This window comes from Ambystoma mexicanum, chromosome 4q (assembly GCF_040938575.1).
Source record: "Ambystoma mexicanum isolate Mex_15411 chromosome 4q, UKY_AmexF1_1, whole genome shotgun sequence".
NCBI classification, from domain to species: Eukaryota; Metazoa; Chordata; class Amphibia; order Caudata; family Ambystomatidae; genus Ambystoma; species Ambystoma mexicanum.
Genome location: NC_090928.1, coordinates 283,738,895 through 283,758,380, shown reverse-complemented (window position 1 = coordinate 283,758,380; position 19,486 = coordinate 283,738,895).

The following is a 19,486-nucleotide window of genomic DNA, read 5'->3' as shown; positions in this document are numbered from 1 at the left end:
GTGTCATCAATCTCTCATTCTCAGTTTAGCCCCCCATCCACTGTTTCCCTTCTGCCTGGTTTGTGCTACCATGGATGGGTGTACTGCCAATACTCCCCTAATCACTCCTTCCCCCCAACTTAGCACCCATCTCCCTCCCCAACAACCCAAAAACATATGTCAAAAAAGGTGACTGTCACTGAGATGCCCAGGATATATATCGGGCCACCATCTGGGTCTGTTGTAAACCCTTCAGCCTGCTGTTGGCAAGCTCTTGATCCCTCATCCACCTTAGCTACTCCATCTGCTCTTCTTCTCCACCCTCCCTCATTGCTCCCCACCGCTGTTGCAACCCTGACCTAACTTCCCCGCCAAACTCTACATGAGTTCAATTGCAGGCTTTGGGCGAGGGAGTCCCCATTTGCGGAATTTCCTTGCTCCTGCCACTTTCTTACAGGCATTTGCTTGCATCAAAGCCCTCCTGAAAGTCTCTCTGGGTGTTAGTTGGCTCTCGTCTCTGGCACCACCATGTTGCTGCTTCAATTCCTACAAGAGCATGGACACCTCCTCTGTAATGTCTCACCAAGAGATGACTGTTCCCAACTTGAAACTCCAGAGAGAAGGGGTATCCCCACCTGTAGCAGATTTCCTTGTCAGTGAGCTATGAGGTACTGGCATTGCCTCCGCTGCTCCAGTCTATAAACTGATACATTCTGAAATATTTGTATCTTAGCGCCTTCCCATTCCAGGTCCAGAGTGACTCTGGCCATGGCCATTATAGCCACCTTATCCTTGAAATAGTGGCACTTGGCCACTACCGATTTCGGGCCCTCCGCTGGGCCTGCCCCCTGTGGACTATGTCAAATTTCACTTCCTTGGGATTTTCTGCTGCCAGCAGCTTCGCAACCGGTCTTTTCACCCAGGGTCTCCAGGCCCTCCTGAGTCTCTTCATCTTGGTGGGGTAGGCCCCAGATCTTAATGTTACATCTGTGCTCTCTATTCACAATGTTGGCCACCTTCCGGTCAGTATCTCTGCCCAATTGATATGGCTCCTTTTTTGAATTTTGAATTTTAGAATTTTTGCTTCCAAATATATGCCAAAAGCTGATTATGCTTCAAGGCTTCTACCTTGTCCTCCATTTTGTCAATTTGTGTCTTACTTTCTGCATTGGAGAGTTGGACCTCGTTCCTCATTGCTTTTATCTCTGCCAAGAGGGTTTGGATCTCTGACTTACCACTCCCCATCCCCATGACATCATTAAAACAGGGCTTTGTCCCTTCGAGCACTCCTGTGGAACTCTCCTGATAACGTCCCCATTCTCGGGTCTCCTCGCCTTTGCGGTATGTGTAGTGCTATGTTCCCCCTGCCATGTAGGTCACACCACTACCCTCTGTCCCATGTCTGTGCCCTAATGACGGTAGGAGGGAACCCTCTCCTGATTCTCCTTCCCCACTGCCACCTTGACCCATCGTCGCCACTCGCAGAGTTGCCCAGAAAAGCAGCCCTTGTTACCCCTCTTCTTGGGTTCCATGCTGTGAGATGGCTCGTGTCTCACTCGAGCCTCACCACCTCTGCTCAGCCCTTGCCTTTGCTTGACTCCCCCGGGTATTCACTTTGTCCCCCAAGCTGTTTCTTTTAAAACATTACTTAAACCTTCTTGAAAATAACTTCTTCCTGTTATGCTCTGGGACCGGGGGGCTTCTCACTCCTGCATCCAGCTGGGATTTTCAACATGGGGAGGCTCCTGCCTCCCTTTGTGGCTCCCGTGAGCTTGATCCTTCCACCTAGAGCTCCAAGACTCTAGTTAACCCTCTGCAGCAGTGCGGTGCATGCTCCACATGGCCAATGTCTGACGAGGGGAGGTAGAGACGGGATCCTACTTCCGTCCACCTCCAAACCATTCCCTATGTGTGCTCTCTGTGCAGCATTGCCCTCTCCTGCTGCTACCCAGGCCACCTCCTGTCTCTTGCGGCTTACCAGTTTACAGCGTACCTTCAAGAGGCCCGGGACAGGAACATCTGACTGTGCAAAACCGTCCGCACGAGGTCTCCGCTTTCCTGTTCAGCGGGCATTGGCCCCTCTGCCACACATTGCTGCTCGGCTCCCTTTCTGACCATCAGCAGATCACCCACCCTCTGTACTCCTGCAGGTCGGCCTGCGATAAGGGCCTATCACCCGCCGAAGCCAGCTGCACCACTTCTCTGCTCTTCTTCCCTGTGTGCCAGTGCCTGATGCTGCAAGTCTCGTTCAGACCCTCAATAGTTTACCCGTCCCCACTGATCAAGTCAAGTGTCACTGATGGGCCCAATCTTCTGCCCCCTGAGCTGGTGAGGGCCGCTGCATTCTATTCTCACTGTGGCGTCACTGCAAGCCTCTCAGAGCCTGGGGCTCATGGGGACAATGGCTTCTCTCAATCCGGTGGCCGTCTTCTGCTGCGAACCTTCGCACCTCTTTATGCCAATGGGTTTGAGAAACATCTTTTAAGGAAGTCTGTCGATGTTGCATCTTTTTGGGCCACAAAACACCCTGTTTGGGATATGCGAATGATGTTGTTTTAGTGGGAAGAATGTCTGTAGCGCTTCAAACTCTTGTTGATTGCATGAATTCAAGAAATATGGAAGTGAATGAAGTGAAATCTGTCGAAGGGAGCACCAACATCCATCACACCCACATCAGGAGAGGGGCACTATGCACACCCTTTGGCTCCTACAGACAGTACCTGCAGTGATGGATGCTACTGCTTGGGTCCTCAAACAACTCCCCCAAGTAATTCAACCTCAGCTCTGCAGGCTGGTAGGAAAGCTTTATCAGAGGACCCACAAGGCAGAGCCCGACAACCGCTCCACAACCTTAGGGGGAGCAACCAAAGCTCCACCAGCGTGTCTCCCAGAAGCCGAGCACCCCACAACTCCACAGCATGGTGAGTATGCAATGTTTACCTCCCTTCCTCTGCCAGATGATGGCACAGTGGCCTCATGACCGTCAGTCCTCTGAGAAATGGTGAGTAGTCGATCTGCTCTGCCCCCAGCTCTGAATGACCCCAGGAGAGCAGTAGCCCAGACCGTGGAGTGGCTCCATAGCTGCCGAGTAGCTCTGACTGTGCTGATGCAGCAGCACCAACAGTAGTGTAGAGTAGGAAAGAAAACAGATAGGGATACAGCAAACAAGCCAAGAATGTTTTTAACAGGGCTATATAGAATATCTGCCCTCATTTTAGTTATCTAAGGATATTTGAAAACAACAGATTGAATGCATCCATGGACCAATGCCCATCATTCAAGAAAGGGTTCTCCCTCCTGAATTTCAGATGGTTGGGTACCAGTCTTAATTCGGTTACCAGGGTGTTCTACAATTTGGGACCCATCACCATTAGTCTCTTTTTCCCATAGGTTTTCCTTCTTTTTGCACCGGCGATAGTTTATTTGCTTCGCTAAAGCTTGGATTCCTCATGGGGATGTGTTTGATGAGGTGGGAGGAAATGTTCTTTGGTCCCGATTTCCAGACGGTGCAGAGGTCTTTGAAGTCAATTCCATACTGAATGGGTAGCCGATGTTGACCTTTTAGTGCTCCAGATATGTGGTCAAACAGCAGTTGTGCTGGCCTGTTCTGGATTGACTTGCAATGTCTTTCTTGGAGATGCCCAGCAGTAGAATGTTGCTGTAATCCTGCTTGGCCAGGTGTAGTGCCTAGTTAAATTGGATGGGAGGAACGTCGTGGTTGACTAACAGTGGCAAGGCTATAGCTTACAATGAATGAAATATAGTAAGAAAAGGCTACATATTGGTTGAAATACAGCATGAAAAGACTTGATATGGGTGAAAGGTAACTAATTGTTGGAGTTGGGCTTGAGGTCTTTTGCTAAAACTGGGGTGTAACTGATACTAGGATTTTACTGCATAGAAAGAGTTTGATATTTCCTCGGTTTAGATAAACCTTGCTTTTCTCCACCCTGGCTTGGACTTCAGATAGAATTGTTTGAGGTTGACTGAGTTTGGGTAGTCATCACTATGCAGGTGAAGTCTGAGCTGTGCGTCATCAGCATCTATATTGAATGCCCATGATCAAAAGAATTTGGCAGGGTGTGTGTGTATATGCTAAACAACAATTGAAAGAGGAAGGGTCCTTGCAGGACTCCACATAGTAAATTAAAAGAGGATGAGGAAAATGTGTCCTACCTCACTGTGGCATGGCGATTTGCCAGGATAATAAAATACAGGGAAACATATTTCCTCTAGTGATTAAAGAGGATTCCAATCATGAAAGCAAGGGCTTATGGTTGACCGTATTATACACAGCTGTCAGATGTAGCAAGATAATGGCCATGCATAATTTCAATCTTAATTTTGCAGGATGTCCCCTTTTTTTCCAACACAACACCTCTGTACTTCTTCCTCTTCTGAAACCGGATTGTCTGTAATGGAAATGGTAGTGCTTTTGGGTGCTGTCATTATCCCAACATAATGTTACCAAATTGCATTCTATGGGTCCATGTTCCTGAAAAAATGCAATATGTTGAAATTAACAAATTAAAGAGGTTGTGAGGGAAGGTTAGGTAAAGAGGGTAGGAGTGGGGAAGAATACAGTAAATGGGGAACACCCAACATAAGAGAAAAGTTGCAAAGAGTTTACAAAACATGAAACAACAAGTGAGGAAGTAGAGGATGGGGAAATAGGGGTTGGGTCTTGCGCATAGATGAACACTTCACATTATAGAACTGCAATTTTTTGGTTAAGGCCCTCTCGACCAGCTTTGTTTAAAGTTTAGGGTGGAGATTATGTTAGTTTGGTAAAGCAGTTGGGTCTACGCTTGAATTTCGTAAGTTTGGTAAAATAGCTGGGTCTGCCCTTGGATTATTTAATAAGGGGTAAATTAGTACTTTTTAGGGTGGCTGACAGGATGCCGATGTCTAGAGACACATTACATTGCTCAATTAAGCGGTTCCCATGAGGAGTCAACAAAGACTTGTTCAAGTCTGCTGAGATGGGGTATGCTTCTGATTTAGATGCTTTGACATTTGTCATGAGGGACTGGGTATCGTCCAATGAAAGGATTTGAGAGTCTTTGAAGGAGATATTTAGATGCAAGCTTAGAGTGGCCTCCCAAGCCTGGCCAATAAGGATTGGAAACAAGTCCCTGATGGATTCTACATCAGAAATGAAGAGGTTGGCCAATATTTTAGTTAGTTCTTTCGTGGTTTTGATTGAAGAGGCAGAATGACAGGATTAAACAGCTTGTTGTAGATGGCAAAAACTCTTTAAGTTTATTAGCTGGCTGCTCGATGTGAGGATGCTGCAAGGCATATTTTTCAGATTTATAATGCATGCATACTTTTTGGCATGTGGGATGTATTTCTATTTGTCTTCTGGCTTTTGATATCTGTGCCATATATTTTCCAGTTTCTGTCTCACCTATTTCATAGGGGCTAGAAGGCAGTCAAACCATTTACTTTTGCTTTTTCTACTTTGTTCTGTGGTTTGGATATGAAAAGGGCAAGGGTGACAAGTGCTCTTGTGATAGCTTTGTTCAAATTTGGTAATACTTTGTGTTCTTTGATATATGAGGAATCCAATGTATTGAAGTCAAAATGATTTGTGAAGAGGAACAGGGAGATTTTCTTGTGTGTTCTGAAGGTGATGTTATCTTGTACTAAGGAGGCCTTTGCGGTGGGGTCCTCTCACCTGGTGTATGGATGAATGTTTTAGCTAGAGAGTGATTTGACCAGAAGACTGGTGTGATCCTGGTGTTCGAGGATGAAAGCAACACAGTGCAATCTTTATATACAAAGCTGAATTTATGTATGTGTGTGTGTGCATGTTTGTCTGGCTATACAAATCCATACCGTTGATCCCATGTCCACCAGATTTTGCATGGATTCCTCTTTTGTCTGGGGCAATATTCTAGTCTATGTTTGGATGCAAAATTCTTATATGCAAAAAATGTTTTGCATGTGTGTGTGTGCATGTTTGTCCGGCTATACAAATCCACACCGTTAAACCCACTGCTACCAAATTTTGTATGGATTTCTCATTTGTCTGGGGCAAGATTGTAGTCTATGTTTGGATGCAAAAAATGTACTCCGTAGACACCCTCATATACTGATGCTCACCCCGATTCACTACACTAGGTACTAAAAGGAGGCAAACAAATTTAAATTGTCTGAAGCAAAATGTTCCATATGTTGGTTATTCCTTTAAAATGAGTTACTATTGTTTATTGAAGCATTTTTAAAGGGAATAAAAAGAAAAAAGAATGTAACATCATTTTTTATCACACCACTCTAAATATGGGAAATGGAAAGGTTTCAGTTTACTTACGCTCATTCACGCAAAGAGAGCAGAATCAATCTTTTTTGGACATTTTCGCAAATGTTCTGAAGCCATTAAGTGACAGAAACATGCTGCACAAAAAAGGAACATCACTGGAAAAGCTCCATCTGATGCACAGCGAAAATCAATATCAAGAGTTTATGAAACACAACAACAAACAGCACGACTTGCTGACAAGAAAACAAGAGCAACTTTCTCCAGGGCAAACAAGATGCCAGAGCAAACTGAATCAAAACTTGCTGACATGAGGACAAGAGCAACATCCTCCAGGGCACATGAGACACCACTCGATCAGGGCACGGGCAACGCCGGGTTCCACAAGGAAGTCTACTATAATTTGCAAATGCTGTCCTAAACAGCAACAGAGCTCCTCCTCATATTTCTCACTAAGCATATTTCTGACACTTACTTCCTGTCTGTAAAAATTCCTGCAGGAAGCGTTCATCCTCTTGAACATTCAATTTGTTCTGTACTACTATCAGCAGCCATCCTGCCTCCGTTCTTCCTGCACATTGTAACTTGAGCCTGATGGCCTTCTGACTTGTAAACATATTATGCAGGTAAGCTCTCAAACATCATGAGATAGATGTGGGCAAGCCTTCTCAGTAGGCATCTCTATTCCTCCATTTCCCTACGCCCTACCTCTCAGTTCTGGGTTATAATGCCGTCATTGGTAATTTAAGGCATCTATTTCCTTAAGTGTGTTGTAGAGCGGCAGATGTACACATCATCCATAGAGCCCACCCACTCACCTCCGTCAAACTGGAAGAACAGCAAGAATGCACTGTGCATGACACCTGGTGTCATCCCAATACCACATCGAAGGTATGAAAGACATTATGCGCTCAGACAACTGTATCGATTGTACCCTTGATCTGATGTGGTAGACATGAGTCTGGAGACACCACTGGACACAGAAGAACTATAAGTAAAGTCTGACAGGTGTGAAGTGATGTCATGAAGAAGAGAAGATACGTGGATGCACTAAGCCTTATGCATGGATGTCTGAAGAATGAAGATGTAACTGAAGCAACAAAATAAACATAAATGCAAGTATGAAGAAAACCATGTACATGTAGAAGATAGGTGACAAGAGATTCAGTAGATGTAGACACGCAGAAACACAAGATAGACATGACAACGTAGAAGCTTGCTAAAGTAGGAAATATCACGCGAATAAAGCAGGCATGTTGTGAAAATGGACGTCTGCATCGTATAATAGTAAGCGAGAAGCCTCAAGGAGAAAGACCAAGGCTGCAGAGCTGTGCAAGAATAAAGGGTAATTACTTGGTTCAGGATCAAGTATGCCACAGCAAGAAGCAATTGCAAGGAACAAAAGGAGTCGAAGAGGAGAAGATATTTACCTAAGACATATTTCTCTTAGATTAAGTAACAGAGTGAATAATTGTGAGTGCCAAGTGTTGATCAATCACAGATGCAGAAAGCACATGTAGGATGGAGCAACCAAGTCTCCAGGGGCCAAGAGGAGTAATAGCACCCACTATAATTGAATCAAATATCACTACATAGATGGCCAGAATGGACAAAATCATGGTCTCCTCAGAAATGGTGTAAAACCAGAAAACATTTATAAAGCTCCAGATGAAGATAGCAATGTGCCTTCACTCCCTTTAAAGTTCTGAGGAAGAGAACAGTCAGCTAGGTCAGCTACAGAGAAGAAGCCTTGGGTTAGGGCCTAACTGGTGAGAGATGGTAGGCTAATTTGCTAAGGAGAGCAGTTGTCTCACTTTGTTCCCCTGCACCTCGTTCCATTGCTTACGTGCTGCTAACAAGCTGAATGTCCAAGGCTGGAAGAGAGTGCCAACCAATCATGAGGGTCTATGCAATGTTGAACCATGCATTGTTGCAGAAGCCTGTCCATTGCTGATATTATTCTATTATTTGTATTTTATGTAGTTAGAGGTTGTTTAAGGCATGCCTACCAGGTAAGGGGCAGCCAATAATTAAACTAACAAGTATATGAACGATAGGTTGTTCCCTTAACCAATCCCTCCAACTTATAGGTTTTGTACTGTTTGCCTTGCACAATGATGTCTTAGCTGACATACATCGAGGTATAAAGCCTTTTGTGTCATTGAAATGCACTGAGAGCGTGTGAGCTACTATCTGTTTGATCGCCAGGTTTCCCTACTTTATTGAACTGATAATAAAGTAGTATTTTCCCATAATCTTTGAACCTGCACCGTTATTTGGGCCTACGATCATTTATTTGGTAATCCCATTCAGCACTTGGAACAATCCAGGTTCTATTGCACAGTGTTACAGTTGTGGGTGATTTCTGAACTATAGCCGTGGCCGGTTTCAGGAGTATAGAGAGTCAATATTTAACACACACACATCCTAATTAGCCATCACATGTATTTATAAGGGTATCCAGTGGTTCGACTAAGCTAATTTTAAAAGTGATATGGTTAGTGGAGTGAGGGGTGGGATGAGAGGGTTTTGGGGGTCTTGGTGAATGGATTGGAGAAATGGTGGATCCAAAAAATGGTTGAATATGTCACAGTCTAAATAACAAAGGACCAAATCTTTCCAATGTACCACTGCCTTAGCACTTGATAGCTTGGCAAATCCTAAACTTTGACCCGAAAAGATGTACAAAAGGAGCATTACACAGTATAAAACAAGTTAAAATAAAAGGAATGTGCTGTCCAGATAACAGTTCTAAAAATCTTGAAATAGTTTAGTATTAAATGCTCCCCTTTAGACTTTCATTTTTCCAAAACAATTAATATGTGTTGCCCATAACATTTACATGGTTCTATGTCTTTTCATCAACACCTTGTATTTTGTATTTTATTGAATGTATAAAGTGCTTTTTGCCAAAGCGCGGCAGAAGAAAGGAATATGATGCAATAAATAAGTATAACAAATAGTAACCGAAAGGGAAAAGAGGTTAGGATGATAGAAGAACAGTGTATAAGATGGAACAGAACATATAAAGTGTAGAGGCTAAGCAAATAGCAAGAGGCGTCGAGTTCCAATGCTTTCCAACTAGTGAAGCAAAGGAGCAGAGTTCATTTCTTAGTTAATTTGTACTTAGTTTAATTATGTTTGTTCATACATCCTTTCTTGTTTCTTTTAAACAGGGTTTTCTGGGGTTCCCCACTGCCACACACACACAAACACACATGCGCACACACATATTTGTTTATGGTTGTACTAATAATACGAGTCAACCTAAATAGAAACAAACTAAGTAACTAACTGATGCTGATGAAACCACAGATTACCCATTTACATACCTTCACATTTATATCATTTATTAAATGAATATCTAGACTTGGTAACAGTAATATACAACAAAACACATTTGGTCAGTGGTAAAATAGTTGTCTCAGAGCAGTTGTTTCCCAAATCCCCCTTGCCCCTTTAAGTGGATGGCTAAGGAAACCTTGTTCGCCAAGTAAGTACTCATTAGCTAAAAAAAGAATATCTGGTAACAGGATAAAGACAATTATGTGTTCTTTTGCTGGTATCGGAATGGGATCCCTTTAACCTTTTTAGTGCCTGACCCACCGAGCCCCAGAGCGCAGGGTAAAAAATATGTTTTCCCGGTTACGGCTTCTGTAGGTTTATAGGCCTCATGTCCACCCAGTGAGGGATGTTTTATAGCACAACTCCAGAGTGTCACCATCTTCGTTGGCTGCCAAGCAATGCCTCGACCTGCTATTATTTGATGGCATTCACATTCAATTTACAATCCCTGCGTGAAATCCTGGTGCCCTGTTTGATCATATGCATCTAATGTGAGCACAGGTTGCCTTAGCGATTAAAGCAGGTATTTGTTTCCTCAGTACAGTGAGAGGTTTGCTGCTTCCGGGTCAGATACAGATCTGAATGAATTGATCCACGCTTTCACGTTGACACTTCTTGACTAGGGAAGTGTGGCTTAGGCAAACTTCACGTGCTAAAAAAACTGCTGCTTGAACTTAGAGAGGTGTTATGTTGATAGGCTTGCATGTAGTTTCGCAGTGTCTAAGCCTGTCTCTGTACTGGGAGCAATGCCACTTCTGGGGTATCTAGATGTTAGCCTGCAAGGCGAAAGAAAAGGAGAAAGTGGAAAATAGGAGGATTGGGAAGAAGGACATTGATGTTGTGGACGCGGAGAGGAAGGGATGCAATAGGGGAAGAATGTGTAGTGACGGCATGGTTGCATGTCAGTCCTGTAAGGTTGATCATAGTTCTGCCAAAGGGAGGAGGCGCCTATGTCCCAAAGTGTTGTGATAAGGGACTTGTCCTTCAAAGACAGATTTGGAGAATTGTAATCTGGTACGCAACGTAATGTTGGATAAACGAGATGCTTGAGAGCGCGCTTGAGCAATCCTGCAACTTTGGTTGCTTATTTGTCGTGGCATCTCTATAATTTTACCACATGTTAAACTCAGGTATGTTAATTCTGTGACTACCAGGCCTGAGCCAAGAGTGGCAACTTCAAGAATAGACTGTTCAAAAGTGAATGGCCAAACTGTTAACGTAAAATTAAAAAAGCCTGACACGTTGACGGTAAAAAGCTTAATATTAAGAGTTTTTTTCATGTCATATCATGCTGGTCTTTAATTTAGGTTGCAGTGAGAGAGTGTGGTGCCTTATCTGGGAGTAGGCTGTCCGAGTATAGTAATAAATAGACATCTATAGTGAGAAAATATTGCCTGAGCTTTCTATGCAGGATATGGCCATTAGATTGTGTGAAAGGTGGATATGGACGTGCAAGAAACAGGCTAGGTGGGAAGAGGAAGGCCAGATGTGTGTCCTTTTGTATGCCGATATAGTCTAGCACCCTTCCGTTGTGCTATGGTATGGTATGGAATTTTACTATGCTTTGGCTGTTACAAAAAGGCTATAATACACTTAGCTGCTTGTACACTGCGTTGTGTCACAGTTAGGTCACCTCACTGAACTGTCCTCAGTACTGTGAGGTAGCCTAACTGCTCCTGCAGGGGGCGGAGGCAGGGGCGTTGCTAGGGGGGGGGCTAAGAGGGCTATAGCCCCTGATCTTTTGGTTGTAGCCCCGGATAGAATCTCAGGAGCTACAGCCAAAAGACTAGCTAGCCCCCAGTCGCAACAGTTCCGACATCAGCTTAGCCCCGGGTCTTTTCCAGACCTAGCAACTCCCCTGGGCGGAGGTCTTTCAGATTGCAACCCAACACCATGAACACGAGTTCACCCGAATATCAGCTCTGAAAGACCCCTCAGCCAGTCACCCAGAGTGGAAAGAATGGGTGTAATAAAGATGTGAGTGTGATCCAATATAGACCTGCAGTCAGGGTAAATGGTGACTTGGACACATTGTACACCGGGAATTCATTTTTATAGTACCATTTGGGAGGGTTGGTGTGTCACAAATGCACATTCGCCATGTTATCAACTCTATGAAAAAGCAGCAACAGTTCAAATGTTTCCCTATTGGCTCAGCAGTGGGCAGGTGTTTAAGCCTTCCACAGGATGTGGTTATGAATTTAAGCATAGTGAAACCACAACCATACAAACAGTTGGGGGAGAGCTTTTTTGACTCCCTCCATGAACAGCCAGGTTCAGTAGACAGGTGAGATGGAAGTAGGGAGTTATGAGCACCTTTATAAGAGGCTGGGTCTGGAGCCATTGCCATGGACCATGCCCTGGACTGTGCATCCTAGAAATTCCTGAGGCTTGCTAAGAACTTTATGAAGATGTCTATAGTGGTGTGTGCGGCAGGACTTCTCTTAGGCTGAGGCTGCGCTCTTCTTGGAGTTACTCTGCATAATCCAGGCTTGTATATCTTTTTTGACTTGGGAAACAGTTACCCTCTCCTTTTAATCGAGGGCAGCATGCAAACAGTAGTTCAAAACAGGGCATCGAGTCTGCTTACCAAATGACATCTGCAAATGTGCCTTGGGCGCATTAATAAAGTCTGTTCTGCTCCTGTATTTTAGTTATTTATTTAGGTGTTTTCAGGAGACAAACTGCCACCTTATGGCTGATTCAAAGCACTTGAGCATTATATATCAATGCTAAAGAACATAACAAAACATCCCATAATTTACCCCCAAATAACTTGGTGTGTTCACTCTTCTAGCCTATTACCGATATTCAATGATCTGCTCTTTCTATTGATTGCATGCCGATCCATAATGGTCTAAATAACCTTTCAGAGTAGTGGACGGCTGCGTTTGCAGTGCCATTTGGTGTCAGAGAGCACTTTTGCACAACCTTACATCCTCAGAGGAGCTGTGTTTTGAATGTCAAATGGGTTGCACCCAGCACTTGGAGGTTGTGGCCGCTCCTCAGTGGATCCAGAGAGATAGAATGCTGTGGTACTGATCCACGATGACCACCAGCACTGTCTGTATTTTGGAGTAACTTTAGGGCCTCATTACAGTTTTGCCGATAGCCGTGCCTGTAACAAAGGCACGGCTGCCGCCGGACCTGTGATTTTACCGGCACGCGCAAATGGGCATTTACCGGGTCATGCTGAGATCGGTGGACCCGGTAATTGCCCATTCGCGAGTGCTGGCAATAAGGGACTCCCCATCCCCATTCGGCCCCATAGGGCTGAATGGGAATGGAAAGCTCAGAGTTATGCTCTTGGGTGCCGCACTGCCCGCCAGGTCGGACCTGCCAGTCCCAGCGCCGTTGTTGTCTTACCGCCATACTTATAATGAGGCCCAAAGTTTTCCACCTGGCATTTACATTTCATGTAAATATGAATTGTGTTACTATGGTTTATTTGTTAAGTTTTCCGCTGCTCACTTGAGTGGGATGCAGCAACCTTTTCATTTAAAAAAAATGTGTACATGTTTACAACAACACATCAAAGTTGCAGAATACGTCTTTGAATACACTCACAGTTTCCTGAGTTGTTTCCTGAATAGATATTGCATTTTGATTTCATCACAGATAATCAGCACACTAAAACTCCAAAAGGAAAAATCTGTGTCTCCTTCGTATTTTCCAGGATAACCATTTACATAAAATTTAAAAAAAACGGGTTGTCAGCACAATACATTTCTTGAGTTACTCTAAACAAATGCAGACATGTCTTTTTATTTTTAGCAACGTTTATTTTTCAGAAGAAAAACTGGATTTTAAATTATTGTAGGAGAGCGTAGCACATGATTCAAAGGGGTGAAAAGTTTGAGTGGTTCTGTAAAAATCCAACAATTTACAGGAAGGAAGAATTCTGAATTTGGCAATTTAATAGTACTTTATTATGAAATAAACACCTCTTCTCGACCTTGCTTCTACCGACATGGAAATTATAATAGTTATCAAATATAGTTATTTATTTATCTAAATACTTTTTTAAAAATATATTTATTTAAATTTAATGTATTCAGTTCTATCGAACTTTTCGCATGTCATACAAATTCATTTTATACATACGAACAGATAGATACATATAACATACTGCAATTTGTTATCAGCTCTAAAAGTGGTATAAAGAGAATGCAATTCTTTTTCAATCGAGATATAACTCTTGTCCATATGTTATAAAGTGTGATAAGATTTGTTAGCAGTATTTAAACAATATGCCCAGAATGTTTTGCTCTTATTGTTGTCATAATCACATACAAATGTACCTAGCATGTTCATGTAAATTGACTCATTTGTTTGACATTTAGTTGACACGTGGTTTGCTGTTTCTTGTATGTGTTAAAAAACACAAATACGGCAAAACCTATCCTTAACAGGAATTCTTAATTCAGGGCCAATTCATGCCAGGACAGGCAACATATGTATTCTGAGTAAGAACCGGAATCTTCGCAAATCTGGCGATGCACACAACCGTAGGTAGCCACGATGGGCCCAGAACACGTGGGTTAGCTTTTGAATATCTCCATAATTTAAAAATTGACCGAGATGGGTATAATTTGGCAACCAATGCCACTTTTGCAATTTGTTAACAAACGATTTTTGAAGGCAGTAGTAATATTTTTCCCAATACAAGTGTCCCAAAAGTTCTATTCACCAGCTTTGTAAAGTTATCGTATTCCGCAATATAATGGGGTTCACCCAATAATTTTAATAGAGGACATACTGGCATAGTTTGGGGTTTAATGTGTAATAAATACCTTCTTTTAATAGCCTGTGTTGGAGACCAGCTTTTAACCCCAACTCTAACCTTAACAGTTCAATTGACACACTCGGGCCAAGACCAAGTATAGCTCTCCAAAATGTACCTTCCATAACTTTCAACCAAGACAGGTCACGTATGTGTAAATTATCCAAATCATATAGCATTATGGAGCAAAAGCGCTGTTTATATAGAAGTAGAATCCTATGGGAACTTAATCAAGAGCACTCTCTAACAATCTTAGAAATCATGGCAGTTAATATAACTGCCTTCCTGTTCTTCTCATGGATGGGCTCAGCGTAGTCACCTTTAGTAGTCAGCATCATTCTGAGATATTTCTAACTGTTAACCTGGGCTATCAACTGTTCTCTTATTGCTATATTTGACACTCTTTTTTCTTTGTACACAAAGTGCAGTATTTCGTTTTTTTTCATGATTTATAAGAACACCGTTAGCGTCTGCGTAATTGTGCAGCTCCAATAAGGATATCTTGATGCTTGTATAGGTGTGATCACAAATAACCAAGTCATCCGCATACAGAATACAGTTTACCTTGACATTGTTAAATTTCAGAGGGTAGTTGTTCAATTTTGCCAAGTCCCGAGGCACGTCTTCAAGATATATATTGAACAGTGAGGGCGCCAGTACACAACACTTTCCCACCCCCTTACCAGTGCAGACAAAGGGCCTCATTACACGGATGGCGGTGAACCATGGCGCTATTAGCGCCATGGTTCATGCCGGTAAAATACTGGCACCGCCTTCGTGGAAAGGGGAATTACCGCCCTATTCCAAGGTTGGAGGGGCGGAAATTCCCCCTTCCAACATTGCCCTTCCCCATTCCCATGTTTGCCCCACAGGGCTCTATGGGAATGGGTGAGGGGCTAATTATGGTACTGCAAATTGCGGTACCGTTTAGCTCCCTGGTCCCTTTGCGGGTTGGTTTTTACCGCCTGCAAAAAGCAGGTGTTAAATTCCCCAACCCGCAAACGGACCTCGTAGTAAGGCGGTAATGATTTACCGGTACCGGTAAAATACCGGTACAGGTAAACCCTTACCGCCACCCGTGTAATGAGGCCCAAAGTATTGCACTTCTGCTGTCCAAATGCACCTCGACCTGAGTATTTTATACAGCCCACGAACAGCATTTAGTGGGTTAATTGGACAGCCTTACATGTCGCATTTTGGCCCATAAGATATTCTGGTCGACAGTATTGAACGCACCACTGAAGTCGATCCTTGCCGCGTATACGTAACGGCCATTTTTCCCTATCGTCTTGTTTATTAGTCTGTCCATTATTTTTAAGATGTGTGTGGTGCTTGACCCTGGTCTGAATCCCATTTGTAACCTATCCAGAATGTGATTTTGGTCTAGCCACTTAGTTAACTGCTGCCATTCTAGGGACACCAATAACTTCCGTGAAACACCTAGCATTGCCAGCAAACGGTAGTTTGCTGGGTCAGACCGTTTACTTTTCTTATAGATTGCACCTAGATAAGAACTTTTCAATGAGGTTGGGGTATTTATTCCCTTCCTCTGAGACTTTACTAAATTGGTCATATAACAATTGGGACCAATACTCTGGATAATGTATTAGGACAATGTTAGCTAAACCGTTAGGTCCAGGAGTTCTTTATTTTTTTTACTTTCATATTAGGTTCTCTATGTCTGACTTTACAAATGGCAGCTTGCAACCTTTAATGGTACCAGTGTCTGATTTCACTAATTGTTGGTCTGCTTCAAAAACACGGCTAATGTGTTGGGTCCACTCATGTGCACCGATAGAGTTAATTATTTGCTCAGCTTTCTTGGTTTCATGTTCATTCAAAAGTTGCCACATCTTGCTCACATTTTTAGTTGAGGCAACTGTGATTAAACGCTGCCATTGTGCGTTTCTGTGTGAACTACGCCACCACTTCACCCACCTATGATATTTATTTTTGATAGCAGTTTTATTTAGAGGCAGCCGCAAGGTATTTATATTGCGTATATTCCTTCTCTTGTCTCTCTTGGCATTTCCAATTTCTCTGTCATATACGCGACAATGATTAAATCTAAGATTGGATGCATAAGAGGGCATAGTAGACGCAAAATGTGCAGTAGTAGTAGAGATACAAGCTACAATTTCTTCAGCCGATAATCGTGAAAAATGCTCGTTGTCTGCCTTATACTGCTCTGGCATATACTTCAACATGTTATCAATATTTGCTGGAGACCAACTGATTCTATTGCCACTAGGACTGACCTCAGGTCACCCACGCGCATGAAGAGCTCTCCAGTGGCCTTACCATTGACCAATAATTGTAACATGGCATGTACATTTTCAGCAATCGTTAGCTTCCTGATACTTCGGATTACTTCGTCACTTACAAATAAGTAATCAAGGGTGGATGATTTCACCCCATTCTTTCATGTATGGCCACGAGGTTGGTCCCCACACACCCCGCCTTTCAACACAGAGCAGACAATCAAAATCGGCATTTGACGTGCTAATTTGGATTGCCAGTAGGTATGGGGTATCAGGGCTAAGGTTGATTTTTAAGGCTTTCACGCTATTTTTCACCCCTCTCACCAAACCATTACATGGCCTGCCCTTCTTTCCCTTTAATGCACAATTCTGCAAAACTTGGTTTCCATCCACGTGTAATTCTGTCATCAACCAAGTTTCCCGAAAAAGGAATATGTCATTCTGTTGTAGATCTACCAACGAGCCGTTGACCCTCAGAAGGTGTTTAAACACTCTGGTATTCCAAGGACAAAGGATCCGTCTTCAATCTTTACGAGGTTGGTTTTGAGAAGCAAGTCCAACCAACCATGTTAAAGTACCCAATATATTCTCCTGTGTCAGACTGGTAGCAACATTTGTTAGTTGTAAATTATTCAGTATCTTGGTATCGTCAGACAACTTTGCTAGGGCTTGTATTGGGTGATTGCTAATCAGTTCAGATTCTTCCTCAGCATCCATTTCGTATCCCATATTTATGAACTTTTTGATGTACTTACGTATCATATCCACTATTTCTACATGTTCACAATGTACCCTACTGATTGTGTGTTTCACATTCTTGATAGGTTCTATAAATTCAAAATCCATTGTCGTAGCACAAAATTTGAATGCAACATATCAAGAAAGTTGGATCTATTAATATGGTTATTATTATGCGTGGGGTTTTGCTTAAACTTTTTAATGGTGATAATAATGTGATCTTTATGTGCCATTTTGGCAATTTATCGGCTTAGTTTTTTTGTAACCATTCCTGTATCCGGAGATGTTACTATGGAAATATGGACATTGGATAGTGACTGAGCCACCAAAACTTCTTGAATATCGACTGCGGTATCAACGGAACACAACATGTTATTACATGTCGCTATGGATACTTCTTCATATCCTTCTTGTTTTTTCCCATTTAGCAGTCAGCTTGTAAGTTTTCCATTTGTTTTGTTATTTTTTTTCGTAGTCAGATGTTTAAAGTTGATTATACGTTTTGTAGAAACTGCCACCGGAAACCGCTAGTCTTACAGGTAAACCAGTAATGAGCTCAGCTTTTGCTACCTTATTTTTATTGTTGGTATTATTTTGATTTTGGTTCCTTTGGTGTTTCATTAATCTTCTTTGTTTTCTGCTGAGGTAATTAAAGAGTCGTCATGTGTGACATCACTCACCTCTCCCATTCGTAAGTTCTGCTCCACGTTCCTCAGGTTCTAAAACAGTTACTCCAACCTGATTTAGTGGTGCTTGCAAGTCTTCTTTTGCTGCCACAGCGATCAAGGCATACAGTTCGTAATCATCATCTTTAGCCTGGCAGTTAGTGTTGCTGGGGGTTTGCCACAGATTTCTAAGAGTAATTTTAATGTGAACTGAATGGATGCTAGTCGTGATTGCATTTCGTTGTCTGCACCATTCAATTCTTCAATATAACTAGTACTCCTTATCGGCTTGAGCACAATGTGTAGGTTAGGGGTGGCCGAAAGTCTTTGGCAGTTGGTTATATTAGTCCTGCTTGGTGCCGCCTGCACTAATGCCCTGGTATCAGACATGTTATTGTCTTGCATTGTGTCATCTAGCTGTGATGTATGTAAGGGCAGCATGGTATCACAAGAAAGACACTGACACAAAAGGAACAATTTGTAAAAACCTTATTGAAGTTTCAATGGGGTTTGAGAAACTCCTATGTTGTCCTATAGCTAAAATAGGAGTAGTCTCGAACATCAAATAATAAATAAAACAGTCCTAGTTGAGTCTGTCAAATCAAAATGTGAAAAGGAGAATATGTATGCAAAGAAAAGTCAGTGTCCAAATATAAAGAATAAATGTGGCTGAGTCAGCTCTCCTCCCCACGTTGGACAGCATGGAGTAAGGTGGTCCCTGTGGGCAAGATGACACACTCTGGCTCAGGCGCTTAACACAAAGGCAGTTCAACCCGTGGATCGAAGCCCACCTGGCCTTCCACATGAAAGTGTTACTTTCCAATTTCCAAAACACAGTTCACCAAAAGTTCACCAAAGGTTCACTTCGGTCCCCCCTCTGTCAGGCTCAGACCTCTTAAAGCAAAGCTTCACATTCGTCCCCCTCAGTCAGTCTCAGACCTTTCATAGCAAAGGTTTACATTGGTCTCCCTCAGTCGGGCTCAGACCTCTCAAAGAAAAACAAAACACTTGCAGGGGTTCCCTTACCCAAGCTAATTCACCTCCTTTAGGGGTTCCCTTCCCCAAACTTATTACACCTTCGGTCTCCCTCAGTCAGACTCAAACCATTTTCCTGATGTCGAAGACTTTCAAATGTGCGTGGCTTTTTTTCTACAGACCTCCGCAGGATCACTTCGACTTTCCAGCTTTCAATTCCCACTCCTTTGTTATTTGCCCCAGTGCTTCCTGGTTTGAGCAGTTCACTGTATTATGCAGCAAAGTTCAACGTTCACCTTTTTACTCTCCCCTTTTCTCAGGGTCAATTCTAATCACCTTGTCATCATTCACTTTATCGCTGGACACTTTTCACCTTGCACAGAGACTTTTGAGTGGGCTACATTTTGCCAGACCGCTCCGTTACTCAGTATCCCTGACTTTACAGCTATTGTTACTTCAAGGTTCATTCACAGGTCTG